This window comes from Bidens hawaiensis, unplaced genomic scaffold (genome assembly GCF_021521415.1).
Source record: "Bidens hawaiensis isolate Kalapana, Puna unplaced genomic scaffold, B.hawaiensis_p1.1 tig00028082_1, whole genome shotgun sequence".
Classification (NCBI taxonomy): domain Eukaryota; kingdom Viridiplantae; phylum Streptophyta; class Magnoliopsida; order Asterales; family Asteraceae; genus Bidens; species Bidens hawaiensis.
Window position 1 is genome coordinate 164,749 of NW_027494570.1, and position 11,904 is coordinate 176,652.

Sequence of the window (11,904 nt, forward strand, 5' to 3'; positions counted from 1 at the left end):
ATCACCATCACCATCACCATCACCATCACCATCACCATCACCATCACCATCTTATCTACACAAAAACCATAAACACAAATCAAAACATAATTCACCTCACCTCACTTCATTCAACCCTAAGTAACCCGCGGTGGCGAGCTTACATCTGTTGTACTATAAAACGAGTCCTCAGGCCCGTTATAGTACGTCTCTTCCTTCTCATCATCCCACTTCACTATCTCCCGTATGTACTTAAATGCTTCATCAACAGTTACACGGTCCCGGGCCCGCGCTTGCCACACATACAGCTTTTGAGTGGTCAAAGATGCATACAGATCCTTGAACTTCACCGCCACGTAATAGTAGGCCTGGTGAGCCAGGTTATGGTTATTGGTGTAGGGTCGAACCGGGCTGAAGTCGGTGAACCACTCGCACGCACTTAACGGGGTCTGCTTCAGTTTCTCCTCGAAAAGGTCGTATTTGTTTAGGATTAGAACGAATGGGGTGTCTTTGAAACATGGGTGTTTGACCATTGACTCGAAAAGTTCTCTGCTTTGGATCATCTTGTTTTGAAGGAGGGACCCACTTCCCGATGCGTCGGGTGATAGCCACATTTGGTCATAGTCACTTAGGGCGACACAAAAGACGACGACACGAACGTCCTCGAACATTTCCACCCATCGACAGCCTTCGTTCATTCCTTTCGCGTTTACTCTAATGAGTTGGTATCTAACAAAAAGAAGATCATTAATAATAAGTCATGGGCCATGGCTTATAATTTATAATTCAACTATAATGATAAAAAAAATTACAAGTTCATAAACATGTTTACTGATTTTTATTTTATTATTTTTTTTTGCCCAAACTATATTTAGATTTATTAACTGAAATAAGTTTTAATCGACCCATGAGCAAAGCTGGTGGCTAACCGAATTAACCAAATTGTATTCAACACTAACCGAAAATGCTTTTAACCAAAACCGGTCGGTTTTGAAAAACTAAAAACCAAAACGTCGGTTATAATGTTGGTTTTGGCTCATAAGTCATAACGGAACCAAACCATGACCACACCCAATATTTTCCTCTTGAACTTAACTCTATATTATTTATCCTATCAATTTATTTTTCAAAATAATTTAAATTCTTCACAAGCAGCAAACTTTTCATTTAACTTTTATTTTTTTAAACTTATTTTGGTGCATTTAACCAAATAAATTAAAGGCAATTTTGTGAGTGAATCTAGAGAAAAACTATATATATATACCTGGAAAGAGGTTGTGATTGACCATCAAGATTGTCGGTAAACGTCTCGGACATGGGACTACGGTCATCAAGGGAGAATTCAATAAAAGCCAACCCATTTCCTTGGGTCACTCCTTCAGCGTATAGTATGTCATGCTCGGACGGTTCATATTCGTTGCTGGAAACCTCAACCGCCTGAACCCGACACAACAAAATATCATAAACATGTTTGAAAAATAGTAAATCTTGTTGCTGTAATAAAATGGAATTTAACATTCGGATGAATTGTAAGTCAACGGATTACATTCTCGTTTTGTCACATCATATGACAGAAGATGAAGATGTTGAAACAAAGTTTTTTTTTTTTTTTAAAAAAAAGACAATTTGGGCCCGTTTACTTATCATGGGTCGATTTGGGTTGTGTTCTCTCTCTAACCTCTAATGGGTCAAATTCAAATGAATAAGATTAAAAAAGTTAGCAAAAGAAGGAAATGGTCAATATGCTTCCAATAGACAAAATAATAAATAATAAAAATAAAAAGTCAGCAAAATGATGGAAATGGTCAAGCAGGTTGAATGCTTTAAATGAATAAAACAAAATAAAAAAAGTCAGCAAAAAGAGAAAAATGGTCAAACAGGTCAAAAGTCACCCAAAGTGTACAACCTCCTAGCAAGCTTTATTAATCTTTATTTTACTACTATGTAATAAATGGTATTCGCAATCGTGTTTATCCAAACTGTTACTATTATGGTCAAGTGGTCAACACATTTCCACCTGCATAAAAATTACTCATTTTGACCCGAAGTCCCGAACCCACTAAAATGATAAATAACAGCCGAAAAATGATATAATAAACAAAATACCCGACTCAAAAAATACTCTGCAACATCGGGTAGAAAATGCAATTCACTTCTCCTTTTATAAGTTTCCTGAATGGCTGGATCCTTCCACACCTCTTCAACAAGCGGAGCATATTCGCGTGTTGCAGCCGGGAAAAACGCGTCCAAATCTCCGGTCGCAATAATATCGAGTAACCAGTCAGAAAAATGCTTCAGTCTCGGGTTAAGCGAGTACGCACAAACCTCACTTTCTTCATCGTTGTCCTCAATGCCTGAAATTAAACAACACATTTATTAATAAACACATTCTCCTAAAGTGTGCATGTTTTTATAAATAAGTTGAGATAACTAAATACTTGTCTCGTTGGAATTCTTTTTCATCAATGCTTCTTCCTCGAAACGCTCTCGGCCATCGAGCAATATGCTGAGGTATCTATACATGTTGCTTTGAATCATAAGCTTAATATTTTGCAACTCTTCATCACTAAATCGGTTGCCATATAAGAATTTTGCCTGCAAATTTAAAGAAAACAGGATCATTATATTACATTTTGTTTTTGTATTCATATATAATATTATAAATATCCAAGAATTTTACATGTTTTATATGGTTACCCAACCCGCCCATTTTGATATATTGTAGAGGTGGCAATTTTGATAACGGGTTGATTCGAGTTTATGTTTTATCTCTAACGGGTCCAACTTGAAAAATCAAGAATATTAAAGGAAACAGGTCGAAAATTGGTCAATGAATACTTATATGCGAAAAACATCTTTAGAACATTTAAGCCCAAAAATCAGTATATAGGCGAAAAAACATGATTTTTTAATCATGCTTGATAAAAATTTCGGACATAAGCGTTAAAAGGCGTGAATTTATAACACAACACGAACCCAACACAAAATGTACAGTTTTAGGCATGGGCGGATCCACCTAGTAAATGGGTGGTTCCCGAGAGCCACCCGAGTTTCGAAATAATAGTGTATTGATATATAGAAAATAATGGAGTGAACAATCTTATAAATTAGAAAGGGACCATCCTAATTAGAATATAAGTTGTTGGTCTGGTGATAAGTATGAGTTGGTTAATTGAAGGTCAGAGGTTCAAATCCATTTTATACTACTTTTTTATTTTATTTTATTTTTTTTTCTATGCAGCCTTTAGAGTTCAAATCCGTTTCACTACTTTTTTTTAAAAAGAATTTTCTATGCAGCTTTTAAGAGTTTCGTAAACAAAACTTTTAAACAAAGATATAATTACAAAACGCCGCTCTCTCTGCCTATCTCCCTTCTCCATGATTACGCAGGCGCCACAGCTCCTTTCTACGGTAGTCCGTCCGGGCATTCGGCTTAACCATTGTATTTGTATTATGTAACGATTTCAAAAGATGACGCCTCGTAGGAAACAACTAAAAGTTTTTTTTATTAATTCGTAAGGACCATTGTATTTATATTATGTGTTTTTTTAATTTCGAATGATGGTGTCTTTTTATTATTTTATCATATTTTTATTATGTAATGAACCGACCTAAACCATCGAACCAACCCGAAATTTTTATATCCGATTCCATGAAATTCAAGCATCTAAAAGTAGTGCACCACCTGAAAAAAATTCCTAGATCCGCCACTGGGTTTAGGTTAGTCAAAACGGGTTCAGATCAGTTTCGGGTCGAACGTATTTAATTATATAATTTTTTTTAAAAAAAAGTATGTTTTATGCCATAACCTAAAAGAATAATTTTTTTTTTGGACAAAATTTAAAAAATAAACGATGTACATACAAACACTTGCTTTCTAACACTCACTGAGAAAGAGTGATTTATATAACTTTAAAACAAAATACCTGCTTAAAGATGGTGCTTGTGCCTGATCCTTCAAGTCCAAGTAACAAAAGCTTTTGAATTTTTTTGGGCTCAAAGTAATTAGGAACAGTATTATAATTGCTGGGTTCGTCCTTCTCTCTTTGTGGCTGCCCGTGTGGCACAGGCAACGATAACAATGAACAAAGAAGCCGTGTACTCGCCTACACAAAAACACATAATTATCCTAAGTATATGCACACACTTGCCCCCCCCCATCCCAACAACAAAAATACACAATTATATGATATTTATATACCTTTTCCCATATGTTTCCTTTGATATTATTTTGGCCTTCCTCCTCATAACGACCATCATCATAAACCCAAAAATGAGTGTCACGGGGACATTGCACGTTTGCCAGCTGTAACGAATTGACAAAACGGAATTTAGAAGAATAGAGAAAATTAGTGATGGATGTTTTAACCCGTTTACTTGTGATGGTGGGAAATAAAAAAATAGTTATACATCACAGTCATACAAGGTGTATTTTTTTATACAGTATTTTGTGAGAACAGATAGAACAAAATATTTATTCAATATTCCAATCTTATTTTTTTTTAAATATTAGAAAATGGAAATGCAATGGGTATCCATCGCTTCTAATGTATTAAAAGGATGTATAGAAAGAAAATGTATTAAGTAGTAGAACTTACACGTGCAAATCATGTGTAATTATATTTCCTACACACAACTTACAAATGCATAGGTAAATGTTTAGAAATAAAGATTACATATTAACAAACTAGGTTAATGGTTTGTATGTACATGATATACATTTGTATGTAAGAGGCAAAAGTTTTTAAAAATATGAACCATTAATAGAAAAAATTAAACAATAAAGGTTTGTTCTTTTTATTCTCACAAAAATTTAGTGATTTGTTTGTTAGTGTAATTATATTGTTTTTGCCATCATATTTAACACATTAATAATTTATGAAAAATAAATTTACCCTCAACACTCTCAACTCAGTCTTTGTAATTTCTCGACCATTCATGTAAACTTCTGTATTTCCGTTGCTTGCATTTGGACTAAGTTTCCCAGTAAAACTCAAATTTGAACTCACAACTCTATCGGGCTTTTCTCCCTCCTGAAAAATTAAAACAAAATATTACAATATTTACATGCAAATATACATCTGACAATTTTAATCCATTTACTACTCGCAGTGCATTTTTAATGCATAAATCTCCTAAATCAAATTATTATAAAATCCAAATTATTATTGAATTTTTATAATCGGATTTGATTAACTAATCACTAATTATCTATAATAGCCAAAAAATATTTTAGGGCAACCTCACCCACAACGTTCCAACCCTTATAAATAATTACCGGTTTGAGCTGTACCCAGACCGACCCATCGATTTGGCCAAATTAAAAGTATATACATATCACATGTCATAACTTAAATGGATAGGGTATTTTTATGTCAAAAGTCAAAACTAAAAGATAAATGGGAAATTAGTATTTGATGTTAAAGGTTAAACCTAACTATATAAATTTGTACTTTTCTTGTTAAGAAAGAACTTTTCATCTCAACCATGAAAATATGTGAGTTCGGGTTAAGAATAGCTCAAGATCCTCTAGAACCTCAAACAATTAACAATAATAAATGATAAGATACTATTAGTTAGACACAACTATACAAATAAATAATAAAATCTATAACAAAGCTCCAGAACAATAAATACTTAAAACAGAATATAGTTAAAATGTTAACATTTAAAAGGTTGATAAACTTTTTTTATCAGAACAAAAAATTTTATAAGAAGTTTAATTATGATTATATACCTTTCCCCAAAGACCAGATTCTTTATCATACCAATACTTTCCCGGTTTCAGTTTCCGTGGTGGTAACGGGCAGCCCAAAAGTTCAGCCATTTCCTCGGGTTTAAGCGGATACCCATTAACAATTAACTGTTCGGGCCGAAGCTGATTAGCAGAACATTCTTTTTCAGCTTTCATTATCTGTTTAACTTCCAAAGGACTAAGTAAACGCGATAACATCCTCGAGTTTTTCCCCAAAATAAGACGTTTCGACTCGTCAATCGCCTCACCAAGACACGTAACGCACTTCCGGCCCTCGGGCATAGATCCCATTGCTCTAAGAACGCAATTGCTACAATACTTTGCATCACAAACTAAACAAGATTCTTTACTTTCCCACTTTGCTTTACCACATCGATAACAAACGCGTCGTTTTTGCGTCTTTTTCTTCTTTTCTTTAGAAACAGCAACGTATTCGGGATAACCGGGCCTCTCGGCTTCTTTTCGTTCCGATCGATCAACCGTGTTGAAAGTTACAATCGGTCCCCGTCGAACCCCGTTAGCGTGACCATCATCTCGGTTATGAACCGAACCGGGAGAGCCCGATGGGGAAGCCGAAAACGAGTCCGTGTTATGCAAAACCGAGATAACAGACCCTGAGCTTCCGGATAACCTCGGGCTTTGATTGGGTGACCCGTTTACATCCGCGATATAAGAAACAGGCAACGGGATCGGGTCAATTACAGGCGGGCCCGGGCCAACATCACGAGTGACGGATCTTCTTGAACCGGAGAATGATTTGGCTAAAGACGCAGTTGGGATTGATCGAGTGTTTATATCTAAAGGTTTTACTCGAGGAAGCTCGTAAGATACATCGGGTCCCATGTATTCTATCGCGATCGAGTAATCAAGCTCATCGCTTTCTTCAGGCAGTGGTGTTCCTTTAGGAAGCATCTTCTTTACTGTTTCTCTCCAATCTTTTGCCCTATGTTCATCCATATCCTTCATCCCAGTTCTTTAAAAAATCTGCATTATAACAACTACCCGGATCAGAAAATGATAGTTCGACCACCCAAATAAAATCACTTCAATTTTGGGGGAATTCTCAACCATTATAAAGAATCGAATTAGGGCTTTATTTCAACTACCCAATTCAGAAAATGATAGATTTGTAAAAAACCCAAATCGGATTACCCGAAAAAATCACTTCAATCAGGAGCCATAAAGAACCAAACTTTAACAAAATAAAGCTCCAATTAGCACAAAACTGAACTGAAAACTGACTAATTTCTACAAACCCTAAATCCGATTACAGAAGAAATATTACCTTAATTATGCAAAAAGATCCGATATGGGTTTGATGATTTTGGTCAATATAAGGTGATAGTCAACAGCCATAAAGGACCCCGCCAAGGAATCAACCGATTAAAGTCAAAGTCTTCGTCTCATCATAGCCGTCGCCTTTTTGGTAGATCTTTTCAAAAGCCTTCAACTTTGAACAAAAAGAATGAAGACTACAATTTACACCAAACCCATTTGAATCAGTCTAAATCTTGAAGAAGATTTGAAAGATTCAGCCTAAAACAATGGAAAATGACAGATGCGGTGGTCCAATTTCTTCCTTTTAAGTACGTCGACGGCGTCCAAATTTACTCGAAGACGTTTAGCTCAAGTTCTTGTATACATTTAAGTCGAATGTTCATTTCTTTGAAATGACCTTCCATTTCGGCATTCGAACCCATTGACGACGACGCGACCCCTTTCCCCCTTCCCTTGTTAAAACCTATTCAGATCTTAATCAATCCATATATGTATTAGATCGATTAAGCTACAGATCTAGTTAATTGATATGCCCTTAGTTATTATATATGATAGTAATTGATAATAGTAATGATAAGATTAAACGAAGTATTGAGAGAGAGAATGGACAGAGGTTCGAGAGGATAGATAAACAATACTTAAATTACCCAAGGCTAAACAACCTTATATAGACGATGGAACCCAATTCGTTACACATCCCGTAACGAATTGGCTCCATTCGTTAACTTAAATAACTTAAAGGGAAAGCATAACGAATCAGTGATTTGTTATACCCCCATTCGTCAACATTCCATGACGGATGGGAAACATACATAACGAATTACTATCCATTCGTTAAACATCCTTAACGAATGGACATTACATATAACGAACTGGCTCATTCGTTAAACATCCTTAACGAATGAACCTATATATAACGAACTAGGTGAATTTACATAAATACCCCTTACATTAAAATAATAATAAATCATAACCGATAAATTACAAAGACTCGAGACGACAAAACCGTGCACTAATAAACACCCCCTCGTCTTGAGCTCTTTGTTTTTAATTACTTGAAGCGCTTTGTCTACCAATCACGACAACTATGAATCCCGAACTCGTGACACACACGTACGACACGCTGGAATTGCATAGCTCGGTTGTAGTCTTCTTGGCGCTCGATCAAAATCTTGTTCACGAACAGCACGTCATTGTCGATTTCAGATAAGTTAACGAGCCACATCGGGTCGATAACTCTAATAAAACTGGTCATCAAACCTTTACCCAGTACAATGACGGCCTCGTCGGTATGATTATCATAGTACCATCGATTAAACGATATGTGAAGACTCTGTGGAAACGTCTTCACCGGTATATGCTTCATCTTTTTTGGCGGTTTAACCTTAAGCACAAGTTTTCACCAACCCGTACGAGGATCAATCTCGTCAATGCGCTTACGGATTGGAATTTGTGGCTTAAAGAATTTAAAACCACGGTTTACCTCGAAGAGAAAATGTTGGTGAAACCATTCAGATCGGTGATCTCCACCGTGATTAATAAACGGTCGACTCGCGAGGGTACGAACATCCCATCGCGGTAGTAAGAGAATGTCAGTGATATGCTGATAATATTGAACACCGTTCTCCCACTTGACAATACAAACCTTTAAATCAGAATGGTATAACCAAGAAACAATGTCACATTTCACAGTCCACACGGCTTTGAATGTTGTCTTCTGATTCGCTTTGGCCCGTGCAACAACGTCCAGTTTTTGTTCTCGGTCAACGTATCGATAAGCCTCAATAATTTTATGAGCCCGTTTGCTCCGGTACTCAAACCAACCCAGAATATCAGCCTCGGTTGGATCAGCATCTCGTTCAGATGTCTTAGCTTTATTTTTCGATATCTTATCCAAATGAATTCAACAGCTTTAACATTTTCTTCAGTAAAAGGAGGAACACCATGATCAACATTTGATCGTTGATACAGATTAGGGTATTCCTCTGCTGTCACATCTTGAATCTCAATCTCCTCGTCTTCGTAAATAAATGACGTATTCCCATGTGGAATAGTCGTATCAAGTAATACTTCCTCATCGTTTACCACCTCACGTCATCTTCAACTTCCAAAGCGTCGAGTTCTTCATCATTCATTCCTAACAGTAATAAAATATGTTTGCGCGTTAGGGACTAATCAACGAACTGACCTTCTTCAATCTAGTCAAGGTTAGCAGTGCTCATCACTAAGCATTTCTTGAAGTCCATGAACATGATGGTGTTGGCCTTGATCGACTCAATGGGTTGAGCGTATGTCGAGTCATGATAGACCACCATTTGTCTATCATTTCCTTCACCACCGCTCGTACCAGCACCCGAGGATAAGCCATGAGTTTGTTTCGGCTCACTACCTCCAGTACCTGGCGCCAGGATCGTCATCATCGTTCTTCATCTTTTTCAGGACATCGTCTTTACACGTAAGCTGAAGGATGAGATCCTCCTGTTCCTTGATTTTCACCCCTGAGCCGCGACAATCTCACGAAGCTCTTTCGTCTCCTTTTGACAGTAGGAGACGTAACCTATTATACGACGTTGATTAATCATCATTTGCTCATGAGCTTGACGATCGGCCGCCATTTGATTCTCGTAAAGATGAATCAAACTCAAGAGCATGACGTCCATTTGATTGATTGGGGACAATGCATGAAATGTAGGAGGTACCAACTGCACTGGACCCTGAAGATGGCTGATTCTCATAAATAAGACATCCAAGGAAGAGTCGGTATCATCGTCGGTGTCGGAGGAACCACCGAAACAGCAGCAGCAGGCCTAGGCATTGTAGATAGTACTGATTGAGGAATCATGCCAAGCCTAGGATCAGAGGTGAGCGTAGTTTTCAATGTGAGTTCCGGGGTGCTAGTAGTAAGCGACACCTCTAGACTTTGAGGAGCGGGCGACCTTGGCTCACGTGGACCGATTTCCACACCAGATCCATGTCGATCACGATGTTTGGGCGGTTTTTCAGTCTCTAGTGCTTTGCCCTTACGCTTTCGTTGGGCAAAATGAGAACTTGTTGCCACAACGTCAGCACGTCGTTAATCACCTCCATGTCCACCATCACCACCTTCATCTCCATCATCTCCACCTTCGTTCCTACCTGGTCCTTCTTATCGTTCGGAATCCGAATCATCGTGGATCCAACGATCATTAGAAGGCCATACATACGCCGGATTGGACAGATGACCAATCAAACATTTGGTCCTCGGTGTCTCTTGCCGATACGACTTCGTCCTCTTTACTGTGTCAGCATTCATATGCTCGAGCTTCAACATGTCATCTCTTCACGTCAAATCAATCTCCAAATCAGGAATAATATCCTGAATGATCAGCTGGATGAATCGTGGACACGTATGGAATTTATTGCGTCGGTTTTTGACCAAGCAGTTTTCCTTGAGATGGTTGAAGATCATCTCGGAGAAATTGAACGGTTTGTTCAAAATTAGAGCGATGAATGTTGATTGCAACATGATCCGACACTCGTCGTATCCACCATTGCGTCCCCCAAGGCAATGAATAAGCACATGTAATAGATACTTGTACGTGGGGCACAAGTTAACCTTGTTGTACATGGAACGATCAAGGGCACCCGCATAGAAGACTCATTGAAATAATCCGCGAATCAACGCCTTATCAAACTCACAAGGGTTGTCCATATTGTCTACAAACCGCAACACTCGTCTAATAACCCCAGGTGTAATGACGACCGGCTTCTTATTGACTTCAGCGACGATTTAGTTTTCAGACTCAACGTAACGAGCTGAATTCCAAAACGGTCAGATAATGATGAAGTGTATCTTCGTATCTGCAATAACAACATAGCCTATACGAGATCGGCGGATAAAAGCAAGCATATCACGAAATACGTCCTCGTCGGCAAAATTCTCCCCAACAAAAGCACAAATGTTATGCTTTTTATCTAATGGCAACATCGGGAGTTCAGGCTCTTGAGGTTGCTGAACCTGTTGCTGCTCAGCCACGGGAGCATCTTGAACAATTTCGTCAGCCATAACTGAAAATACATAAATCCGAGAATTTGTAAACGAACAATCAAACAATAAAATTATTTAATAATTATAATTTTTGGATTTTCAAAATAATTCAAAGTGTCATTCGTTATAATTCTTGGCTCAATTCGTTATAACGAATCAGGTCATTCGTTATAACGAATTGCTTAATTCGTTATAAATAATTGAAGCGAATTAGTCATAACGAATCATTAACAAAGGAGTAACGAATTAAGAAACGAATGTGAGTTAATTCCTTATAAAAATATATGAAGAAGTTGATTCGTTATGCTGATTATAACGAATGGAACACGCATGCGTGTCTATTTGTTAACTTATAACGAATGGTCATCAATAATTAATAACTTTGACTATCAGGAGTCATAGTCAAAATTAAGGTGAACATAAATAGTCAAACATGCAATCTCCGAATCAATTACACCATGTTAGACGATGAAATAACCTATAATGAACACGAATCGGCTCACAAGACCATCGATAGCCGATACATGATAACCATTGTAGGTGAATATCAGTTATAATTAGGTTTATGTAGATTTATGTTTATAAGTTAAAACAGACATTAAAATCATTCAATTGACCCATGAAATGGCCATGGATTTCGATGAAACCTATTGCGTTTTGATCGTGTATACCTTCAGAATATGAGATGATGTTCAAAACTGGATTTAATTAAGGTCGAAAATTCTTGAAAATTTTTGTAGAGTTTGGTTAAGGAAGATGAATAGTTTGTGAACAAATGAGATGACTCATCCACAAACTGTTCATTATATATGACAAACTTGCACGCATTCCAAGATAGCAAATTAGCTTAATTCGTTAATTCAAA

At 37.1% G+C, this 11,904-nt stretch overlaps 1 pseudogene across 1 annotated transcript; it reads right to left on the reverse strand.

Moving 5' to 3' along the window:
- Nucleotides 1-43: 43 nt before the first annotated feature.
- Nucleotides 44-6,710, reverse strand: LOC143576364 (extra-large guanine nucleotide-binding protein 3-like; annotated as a pseudogene). Its single transcript, XR_013142931.1, has 7 exons — nt 5,717-6,710; nt 4,875-5,012; nt 4,181-4,285; nt 3,906-4,085; nt 2,086-2,574; nt 1,244-1,416; nt 44-708 (listed from the first exon to the last, which is right to left on the reverse strand). The product of XR_013142931.1 is annotated as an extra-large guanine nucleotide-binding protein 3-like (transcript).
- Between the last annotated feature and the right edge of the window lie 5,194 nt (nt 6,711-11,904).